Source organism: Pseudorasbora parva, chromosome 19, assembly GCF_024679245.1.
Source record: "Pseudorasbora parva isolate DD20220531a chromosome 19, ASM2467924v1, whole genome shotgun sequence".
Taxonomy (NCBI): Eukaryota; Metazoa; Chordata; class Actinopteri; order Cypriniformes; family Gobionidae; genus Pseudorasbora; species Pseudorasbora parva.
Window position 1 is genome coordinate 34,139,811 of NC_090190.1, and position 15,694 is coordinate 34,155,504.

Sequence of the window (15,694 nt, forward strand, 5' to 3'; positions counted from 1 at the left end):
GGCTTACATGGGTTTGCCCAGATGCGTTGAAGATGGGTCTCTTGATGGGCTCATACTAGGCCCATATGGGTAACTCAGGTAGCACCCATTTGGGGCCTACATGGGTCTGCCCATATGGGCTGATGACGGGACCCAGATAGGTGTAATGTTGGGCTCTTATGGGCCACAACGGGTATATATATGGGCTTGCACATTTTCTGTTTGGGTTACCTTATTTTACAGTAAACCCCGTAATACAAACATTACATGTAATCCACTAACTACATTCAAATGTTAAAGGTATTCAATGAACTGAAACCAGTTTATGATTTACGTTATTAATCAAGGTTTATTAGGAACAATTCAAATATGACTATTATAACATTTATAACTTTATAACACAAAAATATCAACAATAAAAAATGTATACATTAAAATGAAGCTCCTGACAAACTTAATTTGACATAAATTGCATATCTGAACACTCAAAAATAATGTATTTCACAAACAAAATGGAAAAAGAAAACAGTGCAGCTCCTCACTCCTCTGTCGTCGGCCTCCCAACGACCCTTTGAAAAGACAAAATAAATTAAATCAACCATTGTTCCACTTTTTTTATTCCCCTTTTCACACTTAAAGCCTTTTGGTACCCCACATGAAGTTGGTCTAGATCAGAAGTTGGTAAATCTGTCCTGAAATACCCTCAGCACTGAACATACTGGGTGTGCAAAAAAGTACATTTTGACCAACTTTTACCACTTTTGAAGTAATTTTGATGAGAAATTAGTATTGTAGAAAATACATGCTGTTACCAATGCTCTTTCTGTTTTGTTGTAGATCATTAAACCATTGTGCTGCCTCATAAGTCTTTCCGAAATCAGTTTTGTGAGGTACCTTACTATCTAAGCGCTGCCTGTTAAGTCGTTGGCTGATAGGTCGGAGAGGCATCGAGTCAGCTGCATAAGTTGTCAGATGCAGCCTTTGTATGTCTTCCTCATCTAATACATCTGATTCATCTTATCAGCTTATTATAGAAGACCTGAGATTATGCAAGACCTGAAGTGGGTATGCAGAGCTGACAGATTCCAGGACAAGTCACTGTAACAAGTTACGGTCGCTCTACACTGCGTGCAGATTTTCAGGCACGTTGATTTTCTGATCATATTTTTTTATCAGGCATTCCAAATCACATCAATCTTAATAGCTACTATTCTTTTTGTATTTAATCATTTATGAGTGATATATGATTGAAAAAAAAAAGATCAGTAAAATCAACGTCCCTCATCTGCACTGTATGTAACAGCTCTCAAATGGTAAAACAATTTTGAATTTGTATTGATATGCACTATCATTCTTATCTTTTTATAGTTTTTATTACCATTTAAAACCAAGCAAGACTTAAATTATTTACCCGTCTTGCTGTCCACCACGTGCCCTCACAGTGCGGTGTCCTCCCCTGTCCCTGGCACCGATTAGCCACTTTGACACTGCCTTTTCTGCGTCTCTTCTGGTAATAGAGTTTGTAAGCACATTTTTTTTCAAGCTTCCTGTAAAATATTTAAAGAGCATTAAAGTGAGATTCAATTCCAACAAAAAGGAGTTCTGCCAGAAAGACTCGGGAGAATAAATACTGTGACAATAATCCATTTATTAACAATCCAGCAAGCAATAAAGTACTTTGGCATAGGCCCCGTCCGTAGCTCGCAATCAGAGGGTATGGACTCTGCATATCCTGCCTGAAGACGAAGGCAGAGGCGCAGCCGACCCCCCCCCCCCCCCCCCCCCCCCCCCCCCCCCCCCCCCCGTGAGGTATGGAAGGGACCATCCTGGTGGTGGTGGTGGGGTGGAGTAGGGAAGGATTTGACTTGGAGGTGGTGGGGAGGATGGCGGTGAATTGGTGCGTCAGCATCTGCGAACTCAAACATGAGTAAGTACCGATCTTTTATACCCAAGTATTAGAATGTGATTGGATAGATAGAAGTTAAAGTGACGTAACAATTAAGTCTTCCTGGCAGAACTTATGCTAAAGCTTTCATTTATCTGCACTTTGACATTTTTCAGGAAATAAAATAATGGTATCAGATATAATATCTGCTATACACAAATGGTTTCTGTGGATTTTTACAAAAGTGACAAGAGCAACATTTTTGCTCCAAAGGTTTATTATATACCAATCAAACACAGAAACAAGGGCACAGGGCAATATTTAAAGGGATGGTTTACCTAAAAACTAAATTTGTGTCATCATTTAATCATAAATAGTTATACCCATCAAGTTTTCAAGTTTTCTTGTAAACACAGTCGGTTATGTCTAAAGTAAATGTAAACAGTTGAGAAATTGGATTTCATTATTTTGGATAAAAGCATTATGTCTTATCTCTAAATGAAGAACTGGCACCTTGCAGAACTGTCCTGGTGCGGTCTGGAGTAACACCCGTTAAAGGAGTTGAAGGTGGAGGGGGCTGACATACCCATTTCAGGTTTTGCAGTTTCTGCTAATGAGCTCATGATTTGAATCAGGTGTGATAGATGAGGGAGACATACAAACTGTGCAGGGCTGGTGGTACTCAGGAGAAATTTGAGATTTATATTTGGGGGAAATATCCCTCATTTCTTACATAACCAATTACTTATTTCCTTTTTTTTCTACTGTTTTCAGTTCAATTAATTATTAGCTAATCAATGACAAAAAATGTCATGACTCTTTGAGAAGTACTACATTCAGATTAATAATTAGAATGATGCATATAGCCTAATTAATTATTAAGTGAAGATCCGAACTATTACTATGACTCAAGTATTACCAAATCCTTCAGAAGCCAATGTAAATTATTTGGAACAGTATTCTTGAGTGTTAAAAAACGAGATGACGTCGGACGCTTTGCTGCTTAGAGGTGCTTTTTTTTTTTGGTTCATGCGCTCATAGCGCTTCTTTATAAACGCATAAACAGCCCGCAAAACGCTCACTGCTATCAGAAAACCATTTTAAAAAGGCGCCTCTCACGGCAAAATAAATAAATAACGCTTCTATATTGGTAATCTTTTGTGCATTTGTTATTTAAATTAACACTAAATAAAAAAGGAAAAGAAGCACATAGGCAGGAACGCTTGTCTCATAATTACATTGGAAATATAAATAAGTCCTGCTTTCATTCTGGGAGTTTGATGTGCACACTTTACACAAACTAAGAAATTACTACCATTGAGGGATTTATATCGGAAAACAGTGGTAGCCTACAATTTCAATGCTGAAGTCTCCAAAATATTTGTAATAATTCACAGTTTGTATACTACTAATTATAAGAAAATAAGATTATTTCTATAATAGGGTACAGTTATGCTTATCGTTTGGTCATGGCGCCGGAAAATGCCACGATTTAGCGAAGTCTAACTAAAATTTTAACTTAAAAAAATCTATGATTAACCTTATGCTTTGAAAACAATGTACTTTAATTAACATTTCAGTTTAGAAATTGTTTGTTCTTACCTTGAATCCACTGGCAGTCAGCAAGAAATCCTGTCTTTCAGCAAAGTGACAGAGGCTGTGACAATGTGCGCGCTTCGAAAGCCAAACCGGACACAGGGTTGCCAGGTCCAAACAACAAAACCCCTCCAATTGCAAATAAAAAGTTGCGGAATCACGGCCAAAATGCGCCAAAACGCGGCGGATGGGAGATAGAAATATTGCTAGGGTAAAGCCAACTCAAACCTGTGGACTACAGGCAACAAACATTGCACAGCAATAATAGTGTAAAAGTAGCCAAATTTCAGACTTGGCAACACTGAACCAAGCGTCATTAAATGACCTATAGCAGGTGTGTGAAAACTGACAGCAGGTTTGTGAGGGATTTTAAAAGGAGAAATGGAGGCAAAATAGTGTTTTTTTTAATAGATTTTTTTATTCGCTTTTTATGAATTTTGAGCGGATTTTAACATGCTTCAAAGCCTGCGACATCAGGAGACCAGACAATGACCAGGTTTAAAGCCTAACCTATGGTTTAGTTAACATATTATTTCTTATGTTAAATGTAACCGTTACAATACATTTTCACATTTATATATTTACGTCCAAGACTTTATTGAAGTAGCCCAGCCTACTTCTTTTTTTTTTTTTTTTTTTTTTTTGTTGATTATTCAAATGCGTTGTACTTTTTATGACATGGCATCGACTGATTCAGTCCAGCAAACATGAAGACAGTGGACACAACTCGGATGATGTCCCTCTGGCTGAGCCAGGGTCTCTATTGTGCAGCCCATCCCGGACCAGCATGGTCTCCCACTCAGCTCAATGAAAGTGTAGCCTACATACAAATGTTGTCTTCTGTTTTATCTGTTAATTTAAATGTGTTCTTTCTGATGTTAAACCTAAATTATACTGTATAAATAGTTGTAAAAAGTAGCCTACTTTATGTAATGTATAGACCAAAGTATTTTAATTTACACATTTTAATTTGACCGGAAAATATATTTATAGAAGAATTAGTTTAATGTACAAATTAGAAATTGCATTAACAAATAAACAATGTACAGAACAACCACTTCTCTTTTATTTTTTTTCACAAAAATAAAACACAGCAACACATTTCAAGTTACATATCAAAAATAAACAATGTATAGTATTACTCTGGTTAGTTTACAAATAGCTTGCTTTACAAAAATAACTAATGTAGGCTATAGAACTTTAACTATAGAATTTAACTTAGGCCTACAAATTACAATGGACAACAATGACTTGTTACATTAATCTACAAATAACTTGCATTTAAAAAAAAAAAAAAAAAAGAAAATGTATAGACTTATGTTTACAAAATAATATATAGAAAAAATGTTCTGTGGTTCCCGGCCACGAGTGCACATTTAGAGAGAACATTCAGCCTTTGGAGGAGACTTTCGGTAATAGGCCATCGTGACATTCATTCATGGTTGAAAATTAGGTAAAATTGCAATTGTGTTGGAATTTTTAGATTTTTATTAGATTGAAGTCACATTGTGTTAAAGTGTGAAAATAAAATAATTATTTCAAGGTTGCATATTTGTGTGCTATCTACCCATGTAATCAACCTTTGGAATTGACTGTGTTTGCACTTGTCTTTTTGGTAAAAATTAATTAGCTGTGTAGCCCATTTTCAACCCATGTACTCATTTCCCATTGGTGAACCAACTAGGTCCCACATGTGGAGCCCAGCTGGGTTTGCCCATGTGGGACCTACTTAGTTCACCCAAGTGGGCCCCAGATAAGATGCCCATTTTGAGCCCATGCCCACTCTGTACCCCTGTAACCCATGTTTAACCCATGTGGGCCCCACATACACGTGTTGGCTGGGACGTGAAGGTGTGGCGACGAGACGCAGTGTCTCGTTCCCTCTCAGGGAACAAGGGTTACAAAAGTAACCCGAGACGTTCCCTTTGTCGAGGGAACTCGCACTGCGTCGTCGAGTGACGACACTCTGGGGAACGAATACCCATTATGCCACAACGAAGCATGTCCATCCTGGTGTGAAGCTGACACTTCAGGCACACTCAGGATGCAAGCCCTCTAGAGGTCCAGCTTATAAAACCTGATAAAGGTGTGCGGGTTAGCCCACCTCGCTGCCTCACAAATCTCAATAAGTGAGGCTCCCAAAAGGAGGGCCACCGAGGAGGCCAAAACCCTCATAGAGTGAGCCCTTACGGCTATGGGTGAAGGCAAATTGCACACCCAATAAGCCGTGACTATAGCCTGGAACGATCCAGTTACTAATAGTCTGTCTCGCCGCAGGCAACCCTTTCTTAGGGGGGCCAAAGCACACCAAAAGCTGGTCCGAATTCCTCCAATGGGCTGACCTGTCTAAATAAATCCTCAATGCCCTAACAGGGCAGAGCAGGTGCAGCCTAGCTTCCTCAGCCGTCGTGTGAGGCGGAGGATGTAATGCCTGAATAAAAACTGACCCCATCCCCATAGATGGAACCTTGGGCACGTAGCCCGGTCTGGGGTGCAAGATAGCTTTCACCCCGTCAGGGGCAAACTCCAAGCAAGTTGGCGTGACCGCCAAGGCCTGGAGGTCCCCCACTCTCCTCAGAGAAGTGATAGCGAGGAGAAAGGCTACCTTAAGGGCCAGATTTCTCGCCTCAGCCGACTCCAGTGGTTCGAAGGGGGCCTCAACCAACCCTTCGAGAACCACCGCCAGGTCCCAGGCCGGGACTCTGGGATGAGCCGCAGGCCTCAACCTCCTAGCCCCACGAAGGAACCGTACAAACCAAGTGGTGCCTACCCAGCGGTCCCCCATCTAAAGACGAGTGGAAAGCCCTTATGGCAGCCACGTACACCTTCAGAGTGGATGGGGTCAGACTGGCGGAGAAACGGTCTTGGAGGAACTCCAGCACTGAGGCCACAGCGCAGTTAACTGGGTCCACCCTCCGTTCTCTACACCAGCTAGTGAAGACATTCCACTTAAGGCTATACAGTTTCCTCAGAGCCCTAGAGCTGAGAATGGTCTCTACGACCTCTTGTGGCAGGCCATCCCCTAGGTACTGGGCCCCCTCAAGGGCCAGACCCAGAGGTCCCACAGCTCAGGCCTGGGGTGGAATATCATTCCCCCTGCCTAAGACAGCAGATCTCTCCTCAGAGGGACCTGCCATGGGGGGCCGTCTAGCAGTGCCACAATGTCGGAGAACCAAACTCGGGTCGGCCACCAGGGTGCAACTAATAGGAGGCTGATGCCCTCCCGGCGGACTCGCTCTAGAACTCCCGGGAGCAGAACGATCGGGGGAAATGCGTACAGACGCTGCCTCGACCACGTCTGTGTCATGGCATCGAGCCCCAGCGGGGCCGGATGCCTGAGGGTGAACCACAGCGGGCAGTGGGTCGTTTCTAGAGAGGCAACCGGATGCCTGAGGGCGAACCACAGCGGGCAGTGGGTCGTTTCTAGAGATGCAAACAGATCCACTTCCACCGGGCCGTACCTCTCGCACATGGCCTCCACCACCTCGGGGTGGAGCCGCAACTCCCCGGGCCTCAACCCCTGCCTCGACAGGACGTCCGCTCCCTGGTTCTGGTCCCCTGGGACGTACATCGCTCTGAGAGACAACAGTTTCTCCTGGGACCACAGGAGGATCTGATGCGCCAACCTGCATAGTGGGCGCGACCTCAGACCCCCCTGGTGATTCAGATACGATACTACTGACATGCTGTCGGATCGTACCAGGACATGGTGGCCGTGGAGGTCCGGGAGAAAGCTCCTCAGAGCTTTGTAAACTCGCCAACATTTCCAAGCAATTTATGTGCCAGGAGAAATGCTGGGGAGGAATGCTACTACACCAAGGAACGTAGTCCTCTGGGCGGGTACTAACACGCTTTTGCTCGTGTTTAGTCTCAGCCCCAAGCACCTGAGATGGGCTTAAACGACATCTCAATGCCGAATCGCCATCTCGCGCGACAGAGCCATTATGAGCCAGTCGTCGATGTAATTCAGTACACGGATGCCCTGGAGCCTCATCGGGGCCAGAGCTGCATCCATGCACTTGGTAAGGTGCGAGGGGAAAGAGCTAGACCGAAACGAAGCACCCGATATTGGTACGCTTCGCCCCCGAAAGCGAACCTCAGGAACTTCCTGTGGGCAGGAAGGATGGAGACATGAAAATATGCGTCCTTTAGATCTATCGTGACGAACCAATCGTGAGCATCTTGAACCTGAATCTCCTCAGAGACCGGTTCAAGTCCGGTTCAAGCCCCCACCCTTTTTGGGAACAATGAAGTAGCGGCTGTAAAACCCAGACTCCCTGTCTGGCAGAGGAACACGTTCTATAGCCTCCTTGACCAGCAGAGATTGCACTTCTTGTTCCATAACCTGCCCCTGGGCCGGGGGGACCACGGTCCAGACCACACCGCTGAATTTCGGTGGTGGAGCTCTGAACTGCAGTCTGTACCCCCTTCCCACTGTACTCAGGACCCAGGCAGAGATATTCGGGAGGCATGACCACGCGCCGATATATTCTACTAGGGGAACCAGCCTCTCGAGGCTGGTCTCTGGTACCCACCGAACCTCCTGCCCGACCCCCTGAAGCGGCCGCCCGGCAGAGCTTAGTCAGGGAGGATTTTCGGTGTGCGCACGCATTCGATGCCCCGCCGCAGGTCGATTTTGAGGCGGCTGGAACGGCGTACGTCCGCGGGACATCGATGAGGCCCGAAGCGTTGTTAACGACGGAAGCACAGCATCGATTTCCCCAGAGCTGCGGGTTCGGAACGACCTCGGTCGTCCGCCCCCGGCAGGGCCAGCTCTGAGCGGTCCCGCCGTAGCTAGGACCGCTTGCCAGAAGCCTTCTTCGCCTGAAGGATATCTCTTAAATCGCCCTTAGGCTTAGAAGACTTCTGGCGAGAACGCCGACTCCTTTGCCAAGCTCCCTCGGGAGGGGCGTGGGAAGCGATGCTTTCCTTCTGCGCCTGCCTGTGAGCGGCGCTGGTGGACGGCCGGGACTGGCCACCAGAGACCTCCCTGCTGGCTACAGGAGGCCCCTGGCGGCGAGGGAGATACTGCCGGAAAGCCGCCGACTGATTCCTCACCTCCTGGAATTTCTCGACGACGCTATTTACTTCGTCGCCTAAAAGAGACCCACAGGGGCTATCGGGGAATCCAGAAGAAAGGATTTCTCCTTCTCCTTCAACCAGAGGTGCCTCTCCACGCACACCAAGCCAGCCATAGAGCGGCCGATAGCATGGGCCGTCTCTTTGGTGACGCGTAAAGAGACAAGTCGGTTGCTTCCCGCAGCTCTGTAATGTCGTCCGGGGATGGACCATCTCCCTCATCGAGCTCTTTAAGGAGCTCAGCTTAGTAGGCCTGCAGGACCGCTATGGTGTGCAGGCAGCTACCAGCTCTCCCAGCCACTCGATACGACCTGCCCACCAGGGACGATCTGTCCCTGAATGGCTTGGTGGGCAGGACAGGGGCTTTCAGGGACGCTGCTGCTTCGGGAGACAGATAGCTCGCTAATGCCTCCTCGAAGCGCCCCGTAGCCAGCCTCGGACGCACCCACAGCACACCCAAAATCAAGAACTGGGGGGTTCGCTAGGCGCGCCGAGTACGGTTTTCCCCAAGATATACACAACTCGTTGTGTGAATCCGGGAAAAACTGCAAGACCCTACGTGGCAGCTGAGCACGCTTTTGGAAGAAGCGTCCGTCCAACCTGCTCACAGGCTGAACTTCCACCTCTTCCTGTGGCCAGTCGATGTTGAGTTTGGCCACAGCGCGTGTCAGCACGTCCACAAGCTCTTCTTGAGCGGGGGAGTGAAGAGGTGAATTCACATGCACTCCGCCCGCCTCCAGGCTGAACTGATCTGATCCCTCGGAATCAGACAGCATCAGCTCTGGGTTATCGCCCTCCTGGGAAGATGCCGCGGCGCGGGCTTCCTCGCAAGGCGGAAGAGCGTCTGAATCTTCGGACGAGGAGTAGGAAGATGCCTCAGCATGCCCGCCTCCCGTCGCGAGATCCAGTTGTGAGCCCAAGGATCTATGCCGCCACACTGCCTCAACAGACGCGGGACCAGATCCACGGGGCTCGCGAGCCTGGCCGCTCTCAGTGAAAACGTCCAGCCGTGAGCGCAGCACCCGGAGCGGCAGCCTCTCACGCTCGCTGCAGGCGGCACCCTCAAGCGCCGCCTGAGCGTGCTGCGCCTCGAGACACTGCACACACAGCTGGTGTGTGTCCGAGCCCGTAATGAAGCGCGGGCACGGGTGCACACACCGTCTAAATTGCTTGCTTCCCATGCTTTCTGTTAATATTGGTGACAGACAACAGTAAATAGACAAACAATATCAACACAGAGCGCCTCGCTGAAGAGCAAAGACTGTCTGTTGTATAAGACGGCGCCTTCTTATAGCTTCCGCATACACCTCACCTACTACGTCATGACGTTGCACCAATCAGATTGGTGGCTGATTTCATTCATACTTCAGAGCCGTCACGCTGGGGGCGTTCCCCACAGTGTCGTCACTCGATGACGCAGTGCGAGTTCCCTCGACAAAGGGAACTATAATGTGTTTCCTGTGTCATGTTAATCAATTTGAGAGCACTTATTTTAGTCTGGAGAATGTCTCGGTTACATATGTAACCCTCGTTCCCTGAGGAGGGAACGGAGACATAATGTCAGTTACTGACGAATGGGGGTTTCGCCTAGAAGCCAATCATCTTCGAGATCTTAGAAAACGCCCAATGGCAGTGCCAATGCCATGGGCATGCGAGATTTGCATGCATAACTCCACCTACCCACATGGGTATATAAGGAAGTAGCTTGGCATGATCGCATTATGTTACCTGCTGAGGAGCCAAGACTGAACTCTCAGCCGTTCCAGCGGTACAGCGGATGTGGTAGCGGGGCGTTACGTCTCCGTTCCCTCCTCTGGGAACGAGGGTTACATACGTAACCGAGACGTTCCCTTTCGTTCAGTGACTCCGACGTAACGTCAGTGACTGACGAATGGGGGTCCCAATGTAATCACGCCACTCGGCTGTCTTCCAGTGCCCTGTGCAAGCGTGAGTGCCCTGATGCAAGTTAGGACGGTCAAAGGCCTCTACTTAACGCAGGAATACCAAGGTACACTGGGAGGCATATTCCAGTAGGAGATATGCGCCAAGATGCCTACCCGTAGGGAGGACTTAAGGATACACGTATGACCCGGAGGGCTGCAATACGGAAGATCACGGGGGTACCAGCCGCAGGTGTATTTTTAACCCCAGGGGGGCAAGGTTGCAAAGGGAATACACCCGCTCAGGGAGGCTTACGGTGGAAATACACGGTGGTTTTAAGGAACCATTATGTCGGACCCTGAGCAGGTCATTTCATTTTTAAGTCTTTGTGTTTCGAGTGCAATATATTCAATATATGAAATTGTATTTCGAAGGTATTTTGTTTACAATCATTTTGAATAGTTTGTATAGGACCTTAACACTAAAAAAGATAAGCTAATTTAAGATAAAGCTGGCTAACCCATAAATATAGGATGTTAAAGGTTAGTTTTGACCTACATTGACAATATACAGTAAATAAATCATCGCTGAGTAGCATTTCTAGCTACTTAAAGCTAGTATGCTAATGTACTAAACAAAGCAGCGTAAATGCATCTTTGTGATTTATTCAAACCACAGCACCGACCCCTTTTGCCCTATTGCTATTATCGTAATGCCGTTTATAAAATGATTAGAACACATTACAAACGGCATTAGTGAAACTTAAGGGTTACATCACTGAAAGCGTTTTTCTGCTGATGGTCTATGTGACCCTGTAAAAAGTGTAAAACAAAAAAAAAGTGACGTTTTGATGTTTTCTGTCATCCTATATGCAAACAATTAAGAAAATAATTTTGATATATTTACTACTAAGACCATGTTTGAAATAGGGAAATTAGTAAGTAAAATCAAACTTTGATGCTCATTATCTAATTTTTTTTATACTTTCCTGGACTCAAAGGATGAGTAGAGATAATGTAACCCTTTCAACTTTTGAAGTGTGTTTATCACAAAAGTGACATGGTATCTTAACATCTCATTAATTATTCTTTGTTCTGTCAATAGCTAAGACACCACTTTTTGGAAAATCTTTTCCACAAGTTGCAACAGGCCTTCAGCACAACACCACTGGATTTAGATTATCTGGAGTTTCTGTGTTGTCAGGAGCTGTATATTCTGGAGGCCCTGTCCAGTCACATACAAGTACCCCTGCTATCACCCAGGCTTTGCAAGAGCTCTTTGACCTTATACGGGCACAAGCGGAACATCCAGCACCATGTGTCAGATAAATAAATCACAAAGATTGCATTTACGCTGCTTTGTTTAGTACATTAGCATACTAGCTTTGTTAAGTAGCTAGAAATGCTACTCAGCGATGATTTATTTACTGTATATTGTCAATGTAGGTCAAAACTAACCTTTAACATCCTACATTTATGGGTTAGCCAGCTTTATCTTAAATTTGATTATCTTTTTTAGTATTAAGGTCCTATACAAACTATTCAAGATGATTGTAAACAAAATACCTTCGAAATTGTACAATACAATTTCATATATTGAATATATTGCACTCGAAACGCAAAGACTTAAAAATGAAATGACCTGCTCAGGGTCCGACATAATGGTTCCTTAAAACGTGCCTTGTCCTAGTCCTGATGGCAAAGGTCAGATTGTCCTAGGCCAAATGACCAATCACAGGTGGGAAGACAAAAGTCATTGCCCGCCCTCAAAGTGTCAAAAGTCAACTCGAGGAGCGAGCGAGTGTTGAGTAGTCACGCGAGCACTCATTTGCAGTTGTGCGCGCTAGGCAGCAGGGGCTTGCGCTAGTATTCATTTCCGCCCCTAAATACTGTTTCGCGCGCTCGCGGTGTACAAATGCGCTCGCGGCTGCACAGATGCGCTCTCGCGGGTGCACAGATGCGCTCTCGCGTTGTTATTTTCCTCTCGTGGGTCTGTTTTGCGCGCTTGGGTTTATTCGCGTGCTCGTGGTTTTCGTGCGTGCGACTTTTGACTTTATTTAAACGCCATACACCTGGCCGGACACGAGTGTCTGAACTAAGGGCAGACTTACTGGCGTCAGCGTCGTCAGTGCTGGAGGAGTTCAGGGCTCTCGGGGAGCTCACCTGAGAAAAATATTGCACGTATCCAGTCCGTGGAGTGGAATGGCGAGCAAGCGAAGACACCTGAGCCAATCCATTACCGGCCACTTGTAGAGGCGAGTACATAGTCGTATACAGGCTCCACTCGGAGATAGTAGAATCTGGCGAATGTGTTTGGTGTCGCCCAGCCTGCAGCTCTGCAGATGTCTGTCAGCGGAGCGCCATGCGCTAAAGCCCAAGAGGAGGCCACACTCCGAGAGGACCTGACCCCAAGGGGGCATGGGCGCCCTTGCTTTTGGTAAGCCAAAACAATGGTGTCCACTATCCAGTGAGACAGCCTTTGCTTTGAGAGAGCCTTCCCTTTCAGCTTCCCACCATAACAGACAAAGAGCTGGTCTGAGGTCCTGAAACACTGCGTCCTGTCTACGTAAGCGCAGAGGGAGCGTACTGGACAGAGCAGTGCCAAGGCTGGGTCTGCCTCCTCCAAAGGCAGCGCTTGCAGGTTCACCACCTGGTCTCTGAACGGAGTGGTGGGAACCTTGGGCACATATCCAGGCCGGGGTCTCAGGATCACGTGAGAGTCACCCGGCCCGAATTCCAGGCACGCTTCGTCAACCGAAAATACCTGCAGGTCCCCTACCCTCTAGATGGAGGCCAATGCGGTTAGGACCGCTGTCTTCATAGACAAGAACTTAACATCTACTGACCGCAAAGGCTCAAAATGGGGCCCTCTGCAGAGCACTTAGAACTACTGAGAGGTCCCAAGAGGGTTCGAGAGGAGCACGAGGAGGATGTAGTCTCCTCGCACCCCTCAGGAACCTGATGACCAGGTCGTGCTTACTTACCGGATTACCATCCAAGAGGTCATGGTATGCGACGATAGCGACCACATAACCTTCAGGGTGGAAGGAGACAGCCTTCGATCCAACCCTTCTTGGAGAAATGAGAGCACGGACCCAATCGGGCATTTCCAGGGGTCTTCTTGGCGGGAAGAACACCAACTGACGAAGAGGTTCCACTTCATCGCATAGGCCTGTCTCGTGGACTCGGTCCGAGCGGAAGTGATGGTAGCCACCACCGTAGGGGGTAGGGTACTCAAACCTGCCGTGTCCCGTCCAGGAGCCACACTTGGAGGCTCCAAAGATCGGGACGCGGGTGCCACAGGGTGCCCCGTCTCTGAGAGAGGAGATCCTGTCTCAGAGGAATCGGCCAGGGAGGGTCGCAAGGAGTACTAGTTCTGGGAACCAGGTCCGGCCGTGCCAGTACGGGGCGACCAAAATGACCTGCTCCTTGTCCTCCCTGACCTTGCACAAACCACGTGCAAGAAGGCTCACTGGGGGAAACGCATGCTTGCGTAGGCCCTGCGGCCAGCTGTGCGCCAGTGCATCCGTGCCAAGCGTGCCCTCGGGCAGGAAATTGTATAGGCTGCAATGGGACGAGTCATGGGAGGCAAACAGATCTACCTGTGCGTCCCCGAACTGATCCTAGATCAGCTGGACCAACTGGGGATGGAGTCTCCACTCCCCAGGGATTGGCTGAATCCGTGAGAGCTATTCGGCTGCACGATTCAGGATCCCCGGGATATGGACAGCACGAAGGGACCTCAGGCGCTTCTGACTCCATTAAACGAGATGGCGGGCGAGTTGGGACATAAGGCGGGAGCGTAGACCGCCCTGGTGGTTGACCGCCCGCCTGGCGGCGCTTAAGTGCAGCAGCGGGCAGCCAGGGCAGTAAGTGTTTTTGATGGCCTCAGTCTGCCTCTGGGGACGGCCAAGAACTGTTGGGCGCAGTCCTCGACCGTGCCGCCAATAAGGCCAGCCTGTGATATGGGTGAGCTGAGGAGGCGGGCTCACTCAGCCTTCCCACATCGACCAAGTAAGGCCAATTGTCTTTCCCGGACCACAGCTGTGGACATCTCCTGACCCAGGGGGCGTGTGGTCACCTATGCCACTTTGGGCGGGATCGGTGGCGGCACGCAGCTCGTAAGCCCTGGATCAGCTCTGCCCTCGTGCATACGCATCGGGGCGGCAGCTTACCCCGTAGCACTCCTGGACTACGCCACCGAAGTAGACGAGCCAAAAGGCTTGGGAGGGCGCTTAGGATAGCCTCACTGCATCAGGTCAAAGCACTCAGTGGACACCGTAGTGCGCAACAGAGCATCTGACTGAGGGGGAGGGACCCCAGTGTACCCTTAGGCCGCGACCCCTCGAGGGCAGAGAAGGCGAAGGAGGCCACCGAACGGTCGCGGGAAGACACGGAGATCACCGGGACCGCGTGCACTCCTCATGCATCTCGGGAGCGAAATGGCATTGGGGGCGGGGCCCGCAGCTGTCGGGTGCCACCTCCAAAAACCAGTCGCCCAACCGCAAGCACTCGTGACAGGGCGGAGTTCCACACCAGCCCGAGGCTCGCGGCTGCCCGAGATAACATGGCTGTCAACTCTAGGTCAGATTCTACAGTGCTACCACACCCGGAGGCGGAGCATAGCCGAATCGTCATCCCCAAAGAACTCTAGCCCACCTTGAGATGCGGCTATCAACCTCTAGCCGCTATCTGGAGTGTGCGAGTGTGAACGAAACGAACGGTGCGTCAGCAGACGGTCCCGCTGCTTCAGTCCAGCACTCACTGGAAGTGATGTGCGAGAGGGCGGGAGTGGCCCAAGGAATGATCGTCGGGGTTCTTAATACCACAGCACCGCCCTCAAGTCACCTTGGCCACCAGCCAAAGTACCACCTCTCTCGGAGATGGTAGATCAGGGTGTGGCAGAGGGGACTTTCTCTCTACCGAGATCATTGAGTCTCGACCACAACATCGCGATGGTCATGTTCCCGCAGAGGGAACACAGCACATCCACAAACACTGTCCGAACGTGCTGGGCCTAAACACGTCGAGCAGTGAATGCGTCCCAAAGACAGCAACAGATATCGACCGCACCCAGAAGTGCGCGGGCCAACCGTCTTGAAAAAGACGTGCCACACGCAAGCTCTTTTTGTGAGAGGAAGCTCTGCAGAGTGCCAAAGCGCCCAGGGAAAACACACACAGCTGTTGCAGATCACTGCACAGATCAGCAGGCAGGCAATGTGAGATCGCTGGAACGTGCCGTTACACCAACATCCTGGAGAACCGCTCGTCTCGA

At 48.4% G+C, this 15,694-nt stretch overlaps 1 long non-coding RNA gene across 1 annotated transcript; it reads right to left on the reverse strand.

Annotated features, from left to right (window-relative positions):
* Positions 1-33: 33 nt before the first annotated feature.
* Positions 34-3,553, reverse strand: LOC137047966 (uncharacterized). Its single transcript, XR_010899294.1, has 3 exons — positions 3,467-3,553; positions 1,391-1,526; positions 34-548 (listed from the first exon to the last, which is right to left on the reverse strand). It is a non-coding gene; the product is annotated as an uncharacterized lncRNA (long non-coding RNA).
* Between the last annotated feature and the right edge of the window lie 12,141 nt (positions 3,554-15,694).